The 18,400-nt window shown below is 50.1% G+C and overlaps 1 protein-coding gene across 3 annotated transcripts in view; it reads left to right on the forward strand.

Annotated features, from left to right (window-relative positions):
- LOC141167190 (phospholipid scramblase 3-like) overlaps nt 1-18,400 on the forward strand; it is a 40,821-nt gene that overhangs the window by 20,488 nt on the left and 1,933 nt on the right. The window lies entirely within an intron of this gene.

Here is an 18,400-nt window from a genome sequence, read left to right on the forward strand (position 1 = left end):
GGATAGGCGGCATTCTCAGTGATGTCACCGCTGATCTCTAGTGATGGATAGGAGGCATTCTCAGTGATGTCACCGCTGATCTCTAGTGATGGATAGGCGGCATTCTCAGTGATGTCACCGCTGATCTCTAGTGATGGATAGGCGGCATTCTCAGTGATGTCACCGCTGATCTCTAGTGATGCATAGGCGGCATTCTCAGTGATGTCACCGCTGATCTCTGGTGATGGATAGGAGGCATTCTCAGTGATGTCACCGCTGATCTCTGGTGATGGATAGGAGGCATTCTCAGTGATGTCACCGCTGATCTCTGGTGATGGATAGGAGGCATTCTCAGTGATGTCACCGCTGATCTCTGGTGATGGATAGGAGGCATTCTCAGTGATGTCACCGCTGATCTCTGGTGATGGATAGGAGGCATTCTCAGTGATGTCACCGCTGATCTCTGGTGATTGATAGGCGGCATTCTCAGTGATGCCACCGCTGATCTCTGGTGATGGATAGGCGGCATTCTCAGTGATGTCACTGCTGATCTCTGGTGATGGATAGGAGGCATTCTCAGTGATGTCACCTCTGATCTCTAGTGATGGATAGGAGGCATTCTCAGTGATGTCACCTCTGATCTCTAGTGATGGATAGGCGGCATTCTCAGTGATGTCACTGCTGATCTCTGGTGATGGATAGGCGTCATTCTCAGTGATGTCTCCGCTGATCTCTAGTGATGGATAAGTGGCATTCTCAGTGATGTCACCGCTGATCTCTGGTGATGGATAGGCGGCATTCTCAGTGATGTCACCGCTGATCTCTGGTGATGGATAGGTGGCATTCTCAGTGATGTCGCCGCTGATCTCTGGTGATGGATAGGAGGCATTCTCAGTGATGTCACCGCTGATCTCTAGTGATGGATAGGCGGCATTCTCAGTGATATCACCGCTGATCTCTGGTGATGGATAGGCGGCATTCTCAGTGATGTCACCTCTGATCTCTGGTGATGGATAGGCGGCATTCTCAGTGATGTCACCGCTGATCTCTGGTGATGGATAGGCGGCATTCTCAGTGATGTCACCGCTGATCTCTAGTGATGGATAGGAGGCATTCTCAGTGATGTCACCGCTGATCTCTAGTGATGGACAGGCGGCATTCTCAGTGATGTCACCTCTGATCTCTGGTGATGGATAGGCGGCATTCTCAGTGATGTCACCTCTGATCTCTGGTGATGGATAGGAGGCATTCTCAGTGATGTCACCTCTGATCTCTAGTGATGGATAGGCGGCATTCTCAGTGATGTCACCGCTGATCTCTGGTGATGGATAGGAGGCATTCTCAGTGATGTCACCGCTGATCTCTGGTGATGGATAGGCGGCATTCTCAGTGATGTCACCGCTGATATCTAGTGATGGATAGGCGGCATTCTCAGTGATGTCACCGCTGATCTCTGGTGATGGATAGGCGGCATTCTCAGTGATGTCACCGCTGATCTCTAGTGATGGATAGGAGGCATTCTCAGTGATGTCACCGCTGATCTCTAGTGATGGATAGGAGGCATTCTCAGTGATGTCACTGCTGATCTCTGGTGATGGATAGGCGGCATTCTCAGTGATGTCACCGCTGATCTCTAGTGATGGATAGGAGGCATTCTCAGTGATGTCACCGCTGATCTCTAGTGATGGATAGGCGGCATTCTCAGTGATGTCACCGCTGATCTCTAGTGATGGATAGGAGGCATTCTCAGTGATGTCACTGCTGATCTCTGGTGATGGATAGGAGGCATTCTCAGTGATGTCACAGCTGATCTCTGGTGATGGATAGGAGGCATTCTCAGTGATGTCACCTCTGATCTCTGGTGATGGATAGGTGGCATTCTCAGTGATGTCACCGCTGATCTCTAGTGATGGATAGGCGGCATTCTCAGTGATGTCACCGCTGATCTCTGGTGATGGATAGGCGGCATTCTCAGTGATGTCACCGCTGATCTCTAGTGATGGATAGGAGGCATTCTCAGTGATGTCACAGCTGATCTCTGGTGATCGATAGGCGGCATTCTCAGTGATGTCACCGCTGATCTCTGGTGATGGATAGGAGGCATTCTCAGTGATGTCACCTCTGATCTCTAGTGATGGATAGGAGGCATTCTCAGTGATGTCACCTCTGATCTCTAGTGATGGATAGGCGGCATTCTCAGTGATGTCACCGCTGATCTCTAGTGATGGATAGGCGGCATTCTCAATGATGTCACCTCTGATCTCTAGTGATGGATAGGCGGCATTCTCAATGATGTCACCGCTGATCTCTGGTGATGGATAGGCGGCATTCTCAGTGATGTCACCGCTGATCTCTGGTGATGGATAGGAGGCATTCTCAGTAATGTCACCGCTGATCTCTAGTGATGGATAGGCGGCATTCTCAGTGATGTCACCACTGATCTCTGGTGATGGATAGGCGGCATTCTCAGTGATGTCACCGCTGATCTCTAGTGATGGATAGGAGGGATGCTCAGTGATGTCACCGCTGATCTCTAGTGATGGATAGGAGGCATTCTCAGTGATGTCACCACTGATCTCTAGTGATGGATAGGCGGCATTCTCAGTGATGTCACCACTGATCTCTAGTGATGGATAGGAGGCATTCTCAGTGATGTCACCGCTGATCTCTAGTGATGGATAGGCGGCATTCTCAGTGATGTCACCGCTGATCTCTAGTGATGGATAGGAGGCATTCTCAGTGATGTCACCGCTGATCTCTGGTGATGGATAGGCGGCATTCTCAGTGATGTCACTGCTGATCTCTGGTGATGGATAGGAGGCATTCTCAGTGATGTCACTGCTGATCTCTGGTGATGGATAGGCGGCATTCTCAGTGATGTCACTGCTGATCTCTGGTGATGGATAGGCGGCATTCTCAGTGATGTCACCGCTGATCTCTAGTGATGGATAGGAGGCATTCTCAGTGATGTCACCGCTGATCTCTGGTGATGGATAGGCGGCATTCTCAGTGATGTCACCGCTGATCTCTAGTGATGGATAGGAGGCATTCTCAGTGATGTCACCGCTGATCTCTGGTGATGGATAGGCGGCATTCTCAGTGATGTCACTGCTGATCTCTGGTGATGGATAGGCGGCATTCTCAGTGATGTCACCGCTGATCTCTAGTGATGGATAGGAGGCATTCTCAGTGATGTCACCACTGATCTCTGGTGATGGATAGGCGGCATTCTCAGTGATGTCACCACTGATCTCTGGTGATGGATAGGCGGCATTCTCAGTGATGTCACCTCTGATCTCTAGTGATGGATAGGCGGCATTCTCAGTGATGTCACCTCTGATCTCTGGTGATGGATAGGCGGCATTCTCAGTGATGTCACTGCTGATCTCTAGTGATGGATAGGAGGCATTCTCAGTGATGTCACCGCTGATCTCTAGTGATGGATAGGCGGCATTCTCAGTGATGTCACCGCTGATCTCTGGTGATGGATAGGCGGCATTCTCAGTGATGTCACTGCTGATCTCTGGTGATGGATAGGAGGCATTCTCAGTGATGTCACCGCTGATCTCTAGTGATGGATAGGAGGCATTCTCAGTGATGTCACCGCTGATCTCTGGTGATGGATAGGCGGCATTCTCAGTGATGTCACTGCTGATCTCTGGTGATGGATAGGAGGCATTCTCAGTGATGTCACCGCTGATCTCTAGTGATGGATAGGAGGCATTCTCAGTGATGTCACCGCTGATCTCTGGTGATGGATAGGAGGCATTCTCAGTGATGTCACCGCTGATCTCTAGTGATGGATAGGAGGCATTCTCAGTGATGTCACCGCTGATCTCTAGTGATGGATAGGCGGCATTCTCAGTGATGTCACCGCTGATCTCTGGTGATGGATAGGCGGCATTCTCAGTGATGTCACCTCTGATCTCTGGTGATGGATAGGCGGCATTCTCAGTGATGTCACCGCTGATCTCTAGTGATGGATAGGAGGCATTCTCAGTGATGTCACCTCTGATCTCTGGTGATGGATAGGCGGCATTCTCAGTGATGTCACCGCTGATCTCTGGTGATGGATAGGAGGCATTCTCAGTGATGTCACCGCTGATCTCTAGTGATGGATAGGCGGCATTCTCAGTGATGTCACCGCTGATCTCTGGTGATGGATAGGAGGCATTCTCAGTGATGTCACCTCTGATCTCTGGTGATGGATAGGCGGCATTCTCAGTGATGTCACCTCTGATCTCTGGTGATGGATAGGCGGCATTCTCAGTGATGTCACCTCTGATCTCTAGTGATGGATAGGCGGCATTCTCAGTGATGTCACCGCTGATCTCTAGTGATGGATAGGAGGCATTCTCAGTGATGTCACCTCTGATCTCTGGTGATGGATAGGCGGCATTCTCAGTGATGTCACCTCTGATCTCTAGTGATGGATAGGTGGCATTCTCAGTGATGTCACCGCTGATCTCTGGTGATGGATAGGCGGCATTCTCAGTGATGTCACCGCTGATCTCTGGTGATGGATAGGCGGCATTCTCAGTGATGTCACCGCTGATCTCTAGTGATGGATAGGCGGCATTCTCAGTGATGTCACCTCTGATCTCTGGTGATGGATAGGCGGCATTCTCAGTGATGTCACCGCTGATCTCTGGTGATGGATAGGCGGCATTCTCAGTGATGTCACCGCTGATCTCTAGTGATGGATAGGTGGCATTCTCAGTGATGTCACCTCTGATCTCTGGTGATGGATAGGCGGCATTCTCAGTGATGTCACCGCTGATCTCTGGTGATGGATAGGCGGCATTCTCAGTGATGTCACCGCTGATCTCTAGTGATGGATAGGCGGCATTCTCAGTGATGTCACCGCTGATCTCTGGTGATGGATAGGCGGCATTCTCAGTGATGTCACCTCTGATCTCTGGTGATGGATAGGCGGCATTCTCAGTGATGTCACCGCTGATCTCTAGTGATGGATAGGCGGCATTCTCAGTGATGTCACCGCTGATCTCTAGTGATGGATAGGAGGCATTCTCAGTGATGTCACCTCTGATCTCTGGTGATGGATAGGCGGCATTCTCAGTGATGTCACCTCTGATCTCTAGTGATGGATAGGCGGCATTCTCAGTGATGTCACCTCTGATCTCTGGTGATGGATAGGCGGCATTCTCAGTGATGTCACCGCTGATCTCTAGTGATGGATAGGCGGCATTCTCAGTGATGTCACTGCTGATCTCTAGTGATGGATAGGAGGCATTCTCAGTGATGTCACCTCTGATCTCTAGTGATGGATAGGCGGCATTCTCAGTGATGTCACCTCTGATCTCTAGTGATGGATAGGCGGCATTCTCAGTGATGTCACCGCTGATCTCTAGTGATGGATAGGAGGCATTCTCAGTGATGTCACTGCTGATCTCTAGTGATGGATAGGCGGCATTCTCAGTGATGTCACCGCTGATCTCTGGTGATGGATAGGAGGCATTCTCAGTGATGTCACCGCTGATCCCTGGTGATGGATAGGAGGCATTCTCAGTGATGTCACCGCTGATCTCTAGTGATGGATAGGCGGCATTCTCAGTGATGTCACCTCTGATCTCTAGTGATGGATAGGCGGCATTCTCAGTGATGTCACTGCTGATCTCTAGTGATGGATAGGCGGCATTCTCAGTGATGTCACCGCTGATCTCTAGTGATGGATAGGCGGCATTCTCAGTTATGTCACCTCTGATCTCTAGTGATGGATAGGCGGCATTCTCAGTGATGTCACCGCTGATCTCTAGTGATGGATAGGCGGCATTCTCAGTGATGTCACCGCTGATCTCTGGTGATGGATAGGAGGCATTCTCAGTGATGTCACCGCTGATCTCTAGTGATGGATAGGAGGCATTCTCAGTGATGTCACCACTGATCTCTAGTGATGGATAGGCGGCATTCTCAGTGATGTCACCGCTGATCTCTAGTGATGGATAGGCGGCATTCTCAGTGATGTCACCGCTGATCTCTAGTGATGGATAGGCGGCATTCTCAGTGATGTCACCGCTGATCTCTAGTGATGGATAGGCGGCATTCTCAGTGATGTCACCTCTGATCTCTGGTGATGGATAGGCGGCATTCTCAGTGATGTCACCTCTGATCTCTGGTGATGGATAGGAGGCATTCTCAGTGATGTCACCTCTGATCTCTGATGATGGATAGGCGGCATTCTCAGTGATGTCACTGCTGATCTTTGGTGATGGATAGGCGGCATTCTCAGTGATGTCACCGCTGATCTCTAGTGATGGATAGGCGGCATTCTCAGTGATGTCACCACTGATCTCTAGTGATGGATAGGCGGCATTCCCAGTGATGTCACCGCTGATCTCTAGTGATGGATAGGCGGCATTCTCAGTGATGTCACCTCTGATCTCTAGTGATGGATAGGCGGCATTCTCAGTGATGTCACCTCTGATCTCTGGTGATGGATAGGAGGCATTCTCAGTGATGTCACCTCTGATCTCTAGTGATGGATAGGCGGCATTCTCAGTGATGTCACTGCTGATCTCTGGTGATGGATAGGAGGCATTCTCAGTGATGTCACCACTGATCTCTAGTGATGGACAGGCGGCATTCTCAGTGATGTCACTGCTGATCTCTGGTGATGGATAGGAGGCATTCTCAGTGATGTCACCGCTGATCTCTGGTGATGGATAGGAGGCATTCTCAGTGATGTCACCTCTGATCTCTAGTGATGGATAGGAGGCATTCTCAGTGATGTCACCTCTGATCTCTGGTGATGGATAGGAGGCATTCTCAGTGATGTCACCTCTGATCTCTAGTGATGGATAGGAGGCATTCTCAGTGATGTCACCACTGATCTCTGGTGATGGATAGGCGGCATTCTCAGTGATGTCACTGCTGATCTCTGGTGATGGATAGGAGGCATTCTCAGTGATGTCACCACTGATCTCTAGTGATGGACAGGCGGCATTCTCAGTGATGTCACCGCTGATCTCTAGTGATGGACAGGCGGCATTCTCAGTGATGTCACCGCTGATCTCTAGTGATGGATAGGAGGCATTCTCAGTGATGTCACTGCTGATCTCTGGTGATGGATAGGAGGCATTCTCAGTGATGTCACCGCTGATCTCTGGTGATGGATAGGAGGCATTCTCAGTGATGTCACCTCTGATCTCTAGTGATGGATAGGCGGCATTCTCAGTGATGTCACCGCTGATCTCTAGTGATGGACAGGCGGCATTCTCAGTGATGTCACCGCTGATCTCTAGTGATGGACAGGCGGCATTCTCAGTGATGTCACCGCTGATCTCTAGTGATGGATAGGAGGCATTCTCAGTGATGTCACTGCTGATCTCTGGTGATGGATAGGAGGCATTCTCAGTGATGTCACCTCTGATCTCTGGTGATGGATAGGCGGCATTCTCAGTGATGTCACCGCTGATCTCTGGTGATGGATAGGAGGCATTCTCAGTGATGTCACCGCTGATCTCTAGTGATGGATAGGAGGCATTCTCAGTGATGTCACCGCTGATCTCTGGTGATGGATAGGAGGCATTCTCAGTGATGTCACTGCTGATCTCTAGTGATGGATAGGAGGCATTCTCAGTGATGTCACCGCTGATCTCTGGTGATGGATAGGTGGCATTCTCAGTGATGTCACCACTGATCTCTGGTGATGGATAGGCGGCATTCTCAGTGATGTCACCGCTGATCTCTGGTGATGGATAGGAGGCATTCTCAGTGATGTCACCACTGATCTCTAGTGATGGATAGGAGGCATTCTCAGTGATGTCACCGCTGATCTCTGGTGATGGATAGGCGGCATTCTCAGTGATGTCACCACTGATCTCTAGTGATGGATAGGCGGCATTCTCAGTGATGTCACCGCTGATCTCTAGTGATGGATAGGCGGCATTCTCAGTGATGTCACCGCTGATCTCTAGTGATGGATAGGAGGCATTCTCAGTGATGTCACCTCTGATCTCTAGTGATGGATAGGAGGCATTCTCAGTGATGTCACCGCTGATCTCTGGTGATGGATAGGCGGCATTCTCAGTGATGTCACCTCTGATCTCTAGTGATGGATAGGCGGCATTCTCAGTGATGTCACCGCTGATCTCTAGTGATGGATAGGAGGCATTCTCAGTGATGTCACCGCTGATCTCTGGTGATGGATAGGAGGCATTCTCAGTGATGTCACCGCTGATCTCTAGTGATGGATAGGAGGCATTCTCAGTGATGTCACCGCTGATCTCTGGTGATGGATAGGAGGCATTCTCAGTGATGTCACCGCTGATCTCTAGTGATGGATAGGCGGCATTCTCAGTGATGTCACCGCTGATCTCTAGTGATGGATAGGAGGCATTCTCAGTGATGTCACCGCTGATCTCTAGTGATGGATAGGAGGCATTCTCAGTGATGTCACCGCTGATCTCTAGTGATGGATAGGCGGCATTCTCAGTGATGTCACCGCTGATCTCTAGTGATGGATAGGAGGCATTCTCAGTGATGTCACCGCTGATCTCTAGTGATGGATAGGAGGCATTCTCAGTGATGTCACCGCTGATCTCTAGTGATGGATAGGAGGCATTCTCAGTGATGTCACCGCTGATCTCTAGTGATGGATAGGCGGCATTCTCAGTGATGTCACCGCTGATCTCTAGTGATGGATAGGAGGCATTCTCAGTGATGTCACCGCTGATCTCTGGTGATGGATAGGAGGCATTCTCAGTGATGTCACCGCTGATCTCTAGTGATGGATAGGCGGCATTCTCAGTGATGTCACCGCTGATCTCTAGTGATGGATAGGCGGCATTCTCAGTGATGTCACCGCTGATCTCTAGTGATGGATAGGAGGCATTCTCAGTGATGTCACCGCTGATCTCTGGTGATGGATAGGAGGCATTCTCAGTGATGTCACCGCTGATCTCTAGTGATGGATAGGAGGCATTCTCAGTGATGTCACCGCTGATCTCTAGTGATGGATAGGCGGCATTCTCAGTGATGTCACCGCTGATCTCTGGTGATGGATAGGAGGCATTCTCAGTGATGTCACCGCTGATCTCTGGTGATGGATAGGCGGCATTCTCAGTGATGTCACCACTGATCTCTAGTGATGGATAGGAGGCATTCTCAGTGATGTCACCTCTGATCTCTGGTGATGGATAGGCGGCATTCTCAGTGATGTCACCGCTGATCTCTGGTGATGGATAGGAGGCATTCTCAGTGATGTCACCGCTGATCTCTGGTGATGGATAGGTGGCATTCTCAGTGATGTCACCGCTGATCTCTGGTGATGGATAGGAGGCATTCTCAGTGATGTCACCGCTGATCTCTAGTGATGGATAGGAGGCATTCTCAGTGATGTCACCGCTGATCTCTAGTGATGGATAGGAGGCATTCTCAGTGATGTCACCTCTGATCTCTAGTGATGGATAGGCGGCATTCTCAGTGATGTCACCTCTGATCTCTAGTGATGGATAGGGGGCATTCTCAGTGATGTCACCTCTGATCTCTAGTGATGGATAGGTGGCATTCTCAGTGATGTCACCGCTGATCTCTAGTGATGGATAGGAGGCATTCTCAGTGATGTCACCGCTGATCTCTGGTGATGGATAGGCGGCATTCTCAGTGATGTCACCGCTGATCTCTGGTGATGGATAGGCGGCATTCTCAGTGATGTCACCGCTGATCTCTAGTGATGGATAGGAGGCATTCTCAGTGATGTCACCGCTGATCTCTAGTGATGGATAGGAGGCATTCTCAGTGATGTCACCGCTGATCTCTGGTGATGGATAGGAGGCATTCTCAGTGATGTCACCGCTGATCTCTGGTGATGGATAGGAGGCATTCTCAGTGATGTCACCGCTGATCTCTAGTGATGGATAGGAGGCATTCTCAGTGATGTCACCGCTGATCTCTAGTGATGGATAGGAGGCATTCTCAGTGATGTCACCGCTGATCTCTAGTGATGGATAGGAGGCATTCTCAGTGATGTCACCACTGATCTCTGGTGATGGATAGACGGCATTCTCAGTGATGTCACCGCTGATCTCTGGTGATGGATAGGAGGCATTCTCAGTGATGTCACCGCTGATCTCTGGTGATGGATAGGTGGCATTCTCAGTGATGTCTCCGCTGATCTCTAGTGATGGATAGGCGGCATTCTCAGTGATGTCACCGCTGATCTCTGGTGATGGATAGGAGGCATTCTCAGTGATGTCACCGCTGATCTCTGGTGATGGATAGGAGGCATTCTCAGTGATGTCACCGCTGATCTCTGGTGATGGATAGGCGCATTCTCAGTGATATCACTGCTGATCTCTAGTGATGGATAGGCGGCATTCTCAGTGATGTCACCGCTGATCTCTGGTGATGGATAGGAGGCATTCTCAGTGATGCCACCGCTGATCTCTGGTGATGGATAGGAGGCATTCTCAGTGATGTCACCGCTGATCTCTGGTGATGGATAGGAGGCATTCTCAGTGATGTCACCTCTGATCTCTGGTGATGGATAGGAGGCATTCTCAGTGATGTCACCGCTGATCTCTAGTGATGGATAGGAGGCATTCTCAGTGATGTCACCGCTGATCTCTAGTGATGGATAGGAGGCATTCTCAGTGATGTCACCGCTGATCTCTGGTGATGGATAGGAGGCATTCTCAGTGATGTCACCTCTGATCTCTGGTGATGGATAGGCGGCATTCTCAGTGATATCACTGCTGATCTCTAGTGATGGATAGGAGGCATTCTCAGTGATGTCACCGCTGATCTCTAGTGATGGATAGGCGGCATTCTCAGTGATGTCACCTCTGATCTCTAGTGATGGATAGGAGGCATTCTCAGTGATGTCACCGCTGATCTCTAGTGATGGATAGGCGGCATTCTCAGTGATGTCACCGCTGATCTCTAGTGATGGATAGGCGGCATTCTCAGTGATGTCACCGCTGATCTCTAGTGATGGATAGGAGGCATTCTCAGTGATGTCACCGCTGATCTCTAGTGATGGATAGGAGGCATTCTCAGTGATGTCACCGCTGATCTCTAGTGATGGATAGGAGGCATTCTCAGTGATGTCACCGCTGATCTCTAGTGATGGATAGGCGGCATTCTCAGTGATGTCACCGCTGATCTCTAGTGATGGATAGGAGGCATTCTCAGTGATGTCACCGCTGATCTCTGGTGATGGATAGGCGGCATTCTCAGTGATGTCACCGCTGATCTCTAGTGATGGATAGGAGGCATTCTCAGTGATGTCACCGCTGATCTCTAGTGATGGATAGGAGGCATTCTCAGTGATGTCACCGCTGATCTCTAGTGATGGATAGGAGGCATTCTCAGTGATGTCACCTCTGATCTCTGGTGATGGATAGGCGGCATTCTCAGTGATGTCACCGCTGATCTCTAGTGATGGATAGGCGGCATTCTCAGTGATGTCACCGCTGATCTCTAGTGATGGATAGGCGGCATTCTCAGTGATGTCACCGCTGATCTCTGGTGATGGATAGGAGGCATTCTCAGTGATGTCACCGCTGATCTCTAGTGATGGATAGGCGGCATTCTCAGTGATGTCACCGCTGATCTCTAGTGATGGATAGGCGGCATTCTCAGTGATGTCACCTCTGATCTCTAGTGATGGATAGGAGGCATTCTCAGTGATGTCACCGCTGATCTCTAGTGATGGATAGGCGGCATTCTCAGTGATGTCACCGCTGATCTCTGGTGATGGATAGGCGGCATTCTCAGTGATGTCACCGCTGATCTCTAGTGATGGATAGGAGGCATTCTCAGTGATGTCACCGCTGATCTCTAGTGATGGATAGGAGGCATTCTCAGTGATGTCACCTCTGATCTCTAGTGATGGATAGGTGGCATTCTCAGTGATGTCACCGCTGATCTCTGGTGATGGATAGGAGGCATTCTCAGTGATGTCACCGCTGATCTCTAGTGATGGATAGGAGGCATTCTCAGTGATGTCACCGCTGATCTCTAGTGATGGATAGGCGTCATTCTCAGTGATGTCACCGCTGATCTCTGGTGATGGATAGGCGGCATTCTCAGTGATGTCACCTCTGATCTCTGGTGATGGATAGGCGGCATTCTCAGTGATGTCACCGCTGATCTCTAGTGATGGATAGGCGGCATTCTCAGTGATGTCACCGCTGATCTCTAGTGATGGATAGGAGGCATTCTCAGTGATGTCACCGCTGATCTCTAGTGATGGATAGGAGGCATTCTCAGTGATGTCACCGCTGATCTCTAGTGATGGATAGGCGGCATTCTCAGTGATGTCACCGCTGATCTCTAGTGATGGATAGGAGGCATTCTCAGTGATGTCACCGCTGATCTCTGGTGATGGATAGGCGGCATTCTCAGTGATGTCACCGCTGATCTCTAGTGATGGATAGGCGGCATTCTCAGTGATGTCACCTCTGATCTCTAGTGATGGATAGGAGGCATTCTCAGTGATGTCACCGCTGATCTCTGGTGATGGATAGGAGGCATTCTCAGTGATGTCACCGCTGATCTCTAGTGATGGATAGGCGGCATTCTCAGTGATGTCACTGCTGATCTCTGGTGATGGATAGGAGGCATTCTCAGTGATGTCACCGCTGATCTCTGGTGATGGATAGGCGGCATTCTCAGTGATGTCACCGCTGATCTCTGGTGATGGATAGGAGGCATTCTCAGTGATGTCACTGCTGATCTCTGGTGATGGATAGGAGGCATTCTCAGTGATGTCACCGCTGATCTCTGGTGATGGATAGGCGGCATTCTCAGTGATGTCACCGCTGATCTCTGGTGATGGATAGGAGGCATTCTCAGTGATGTCACCGCTGATCTCTAGTGATGGATAGGCGGCATTCTCAGTGATGTCACCGCTGATCTCTAGTGATGGATAGGCGGCATTCTCAGTGATGTCACCACTGATCTCTGGTGATGGATAGACGGCATTCTCAGTGATGTCACCGCTGATCTCTAGTGATGGATAGGCGGCATTCTCAGTGATGTCACCGCTGATCTCTAGTGATGGATAGGCGGCATTCTCAGTGATGTCACCGCTGATCTCTGGTGATGGATAGGAGGCATTCTCAGTGATGTCACCGCTGATCTCTAGTGATGGATAGGCGGCATTCTCAGTGATGTCACCGCTGATCTCTAGTGATGGATAGGAGGCATTCTCAGTGATGTCACCACTGATCTCTAGTGATGGATAGGCGGCATTCTCAGTGATGTCACCGCTGATCTCTAGTGATGGATAGGAGGCATTCTCAGTGATGTCACCTCTGATCTCTAGTGATGGATAGGAGGCATTCTCAGTGATGTCACCACTGATCTCTGGTGATGGATAGACGGCATTCTCAGTGATGTCTCCGCTGATCTCTAGTGATGGATAGGCGGCATTCTCAGTGATGTCACCGCTGATCTCTGGTGATGGATAGGAGGCATTCTCAGTGATGTCACCGCTGATCTCTGGTGATGGATAGGAGGCATTCTCAGTGATGTCACCGCTGATCTCTGGTGATGGATAGGAGGCATTCTCAGTGATGTCACTGCTGATCTCTAGTGATGGATAGGAGGCATTCTCAGTGATGTCACCGCTGATCTCTAGTGATGGATAGGCGGCATTCTCAGTGATGTCACCTCTGATCTCTAGTGATGGATAGGAGGCATTCTCAGTGATGTCACCGCTGATCTCTAGTGATGGATAGGCGGCATTCTCAGTGATGTCACCGCTGATCTCTAGTGATGGATAGGCGGCATTCTCAGTGATGTCACCGCTGATCTCTAGTGATGGATAGGAGGCATTCTCAGTGATGTCACCGCTGATCTCTAGTGATGGATAGGAGGCATTCTCAGTGATGTCACCGCTGATCTCTAGTGATGGATAGGAGGCATTCTCAGTGATGTCACCGCTGATCTCTAGTGATGGATAGGCGGCATTCTCAGTGATGTCACCGCTGATCTCTAGTGATGGATAGGAGGCATTCTCAGTGATGTCACCGCTGATCTCTGGTGATGGATAGGCGGCATTCTCAGTGATGTCACCGCTGATCTCTGGTGATGGATAGGAGGCATTCTCAGTGATGTCACCGCTGATCTCTAGTGATGGATAGGAGGCATTCTCAGTGATGTCACCGCTGATCTCTAGTGATGGATAGGAGGCATTCTCAGTGATGTCACCGCTGATCTCTGGTGATGGATAGGAGGCATTCTCAGTGATGTCACCGCTGATCTCTAGTGATGGATAGGAGGCATTCTCAGTGATGTCACCGCTGATCTCTAGTGATGGATAGGTGGCATTCTCAGTGATGTCACCTCTGATCTCTGGTGATGGATAGGAGGCATTCTCAGTGATGTCACCGCTGATCTCTGGTGATGGATAGGAGGCATTCTCAGTGATGTCACCGCTGATCTCTGGTGATGGATAGGAGGCATTCTCAGTGATGTCACCGCTGATCTCTAGTGATGGATAGGAGGCATTCTCAGTGATGTCACCGCTGATCTCTGGTGATGGATAGGAGGCATTCTCAGTGATGTCACCGCTGATCTCTAGTGATGGATAGGAGGCATTCTCAGTGATGTCACCGCTGATCTCTAGTGATGGATAGGTGGCATTCTCAGTGATGTCACCTCTGATCTCTGGTGATGGATAGGAGGCATTCTCAGTGATGTCACCTCTGATCTCTAGTGATGGATAGGAGGCATTCTCAGTGATGTCACCTCTGATCTCTGGTGATGGATAGGCGGCATTCTCAGTGATGTCACCGCTGATCTCTAGTGATGGATAGGCGGCATTCTCAGTGATGTCACCGCTGATCTCTAGTGATGGATAGGAGGCATTCTCAGTGATGTCACCGCTGATCTCTAGTGATGGATAGGCGGCATTCTCAGTGATGTCACCTCTGATCTCTAGTGATGGATAGGAGGCATTCTCAGTGATGTCACCGCTGATCTCTAGTGATGGATAGGAGGCATTCTCAGTGATGTCACTGCTGATCTCTGGTGATGGATAGGAGGCATTCTCAGTGATGTCACCGCTGATCTCTAGTGATGGATAGGTGGCATTCTCAGTGATGTCACCGCTGATCTCTGGTGATGGATAGGAGGCATTCTCAGTGATGTCACCGCTGATCTCTAGTGATGGATAGGAGGCATTCTCAGTGATGTCACCGCTGATCTCTAGTGATGGATAGGCGTCATTCTCAGTGATGTCACCGCTGATCTCTGGTGATGGATAGGCGGCATTCTCAGTGATGTCACCTCTGATCTCTGGTGATGGATAGGCGGCATTCTCAGTGATGTCACCGCTGATCTCTAGTGATGGATAGGCGGCATTCTCAGTGATGTCACCGCTGATCTCTAGTGATGGATAGGAGGCATTCTCAGTGATGTCACCGCTGATCTCTAGTGATGGATAGGAGGCATTCTCAGTGATGTCACCGCTGATCTCTAGTGATGGATAGGCGGCATTCTCAGTGATGTCACCGCTGATCTCTAGTGATGGATAGGAGGCATTCTCAGTGATGTCACCGCTGATCTCTGGTGATGGATAGGCGGCATTCTCAGTGATGTCACCGCTGATCTCTAGTGATGGATAGGCGGCATTCTCAGTGATGTCACCTCTGATCTCTAGTGATGGATAGGAGGCATTCTCAGTGATGTCACCGCTGATCTCTGGTGATGGATAGGAGGCATTCTCAGTGATGTCACCGCTGATCTCTAGTGATGGATAGGCGGCATTCTCAGTGATGTCACTGCTGATCTCTGGTGATGGATAGGAGGCATTCTCAGTGATGTCACCGCTGATCTCTGGTGATGGATAGGCGGCATTCTCAGTGATGTCACCGCTGATCTCTGGTGATGGATAGGAGGCATTCTCAGTGATGTCACTGCTGATCTCTGGTGATGGATAGGAGGCATTCTCAGTGATGTCACCGCTGATCTCTGGTGATGGATAGGCGGCATTCTCAGTGATGTCACCGCTGATCTCTGGTGATGGATAGGAGGCATTCTCAGTGATGTCACCGCTGATCTCTAGTGATGGATAGGCGGCATTCTCAGTGATGTCACCGCTGATCTCTAGTGATGGATAGGAGGCATTCTCAGTGATGTCACTGCTGATCTCTAGTGATGGATAGGCGGCATTCTCAGTGATGTCACCACTGATCTCTGGTGATGGATAGGCGGCATTCTCAGTGATGTCACCGCTGATCTCTGGTGATGGATAGGCGGCATTCTCAGTGATGTCACTGCTGATCTCTGGTGATGGATAGGAGGCATTCTCAGTGATGTCACCACTGATCTCTAGTGATGGATAGGAGGCATTCTCAGTGATGTCACCGCTGATCTCTAGTGATGGATAGGAGGCATTCTCAGTGATGTCACCTCTGATCTCTAGTGATGGATAGGAGGCATTCTCAGTGATGTCACCGCTGATCTCTAGTGATGGATAGGCGGCATTCTCAGTGATGTCACCGCTGATCTCTAGTGATGGATAGGAGGCATTCTCAGTGATGTCACCGCTGATCTCTGGTGATGGATAGGCGGCATTCTCAGTGATGTCACCTCTGATCTCTAGTGATGGATAGGAGGCATTCTCAGTGATGTCACCGCTGATCTCTGGTGATGGATAGGCGGCATTCTCAGTGATGTCACCTCTGATCTCTAGTGATGGATAGGAGGCATTCTCAGTGATGTCACCGCTGATCTCTGGAGATGGATAGGAGGCATTCTCAGTGATGTCACTGCTGATCTCTGGTGATGGATAGGAGGCATTCTCAGTGATGTCACCGCTGATCTCTGGTGATGGATAGGCGGCATTCTCAGTGATGTCACCGCTGATCTCTGGTGATGGATAGGAGGCATTCTCAGTGATGTCACCGCTGATCTCTAGTGATGGATAGGCGGCATTCTCAGTGATGTCACCTCTGATCTCTAGTGATGGATAGGAGGCATTCTCAGTGATGTCACCACTGATCTCTAGTGATGGATAGGAGGCATTCTCAGTGATGTCACCGCTGATCTCTAGTGATGGATAGGAGGCATTCTCAGTGATGTCACCTCTGATCTCTAGTGATGGATAGGAGGCATTCTCAGTGATGTCACCGCTGATCTCTAGTGATGGATAGGCGGCATTCTCAGTGATGTCACCGCTGATCTCTAGTGATGGATAGGAGGCATTCTCAGTGATGTCACCGCTGATCTCTGGTGATGGATAGGCGGCATTCTCAGTGATGTCACCTCTGATCTCTAGTGATGGATAGGAGGCATTCTCAGTGATGTCACCGCTGATCTCTAGTGATGGATAGGAGGCATTCTCAGTGATGTTACCGCTGATCTCTGGTGATGGATAGGAGGCATTCTCAGTGATGTTACCGCTGATCTCTGGTGATGGATAGGAGGCATTCTCAGTGATGTCACCGCTGATCTCTGGTGATGGATAGGAGGCATTCTCAGTGATGTCACCGCTGATCTCTGGTGATGGATAGGAGGCATTCTCAGTGATGTTACCGCTGATCTCTGGTGATGGATAGGAGGCATTCTCAGTGATGTTACCGCTGATCTCTAGTGATGGATAGGCGGCATTCTCAGTGATGTCACCGCTGATCTCTGGTGATGGATAGGCGGCATTCTCAGTGATGTTACCGCTGATCTCTGGTGATGGATAGGAGGCATTCTCAGTGATGTTACCGCTGATCTCTGGTGATGGATAGGAGGCATTCTCAGTGATGTTACCGCTGATCTCTGGTGATGGATAGGCGGCATTCTCAGTGATGTCACCGCTGATCTCTAGTGATGGATAGGCGGCATTCTCAGTGATGTCACCGCTGATCTCTAGTGATGGATAGGCGGCATTCTCAGTGATGTCACCGCTGATCTCTGGTGATGGATAGGCGGCATTCTCAGTGATGTTACCGCTGATCTCTGGTGATGGATAGGAGGCATTCTCAGTGATGTCACCGTTGATCTCTAGTGATGGATAGGCGGCATTCTCAGTGATGTCACCGCTGATCTCTAGTGATGGATAGGCGGCATTCTCAGTGATGTCACCGCTGATCTCTAGTGATGGATAGGAGGCATTCTCAGTGATGTCACCGCTGATCTCTAGTGATGGATAGGAGGCATTCTCAGTAATGTCACCGCTGATCTCTAGTGATGGATAGGAGGCATTCTCAGTGATGTCACCGCTGATCTCTAGTGATGGATAGGCGGCATTCTCAGTGATGTCACCTCTGATATCTAGTGATGGATAGGAGGCATTCTCAGTGATGTCACTGCTGATCTCTAGTGATGGATAGGAGGCATTCTCAGTGATGTCACCGCTGATCTCTGGTGATGGATAGGCGGCATTCTCAGTGATGTCACCGCTGATCTCTAGTGATGGATAGGCGGCATTCTCAGTGATGTCACCTCTGATATCTAG

Source organism: Phyllobates terribilis, unplaced genomic scaffold (genome assembly GCF_046119375.1).
Source record: "Phyllobates terribilis strain yellow unplaced genomic scaffold, ASM4611937v1 Scaffold_11__3_contigs__length_659146591, whole genome shotgun sequence".
Lineage (NCBI taxonomy): Eukaryota > Metazoa > Chordata > Amphibia > Anura > Dendrobatidae > Phyllobates > Phyllobates terribilis.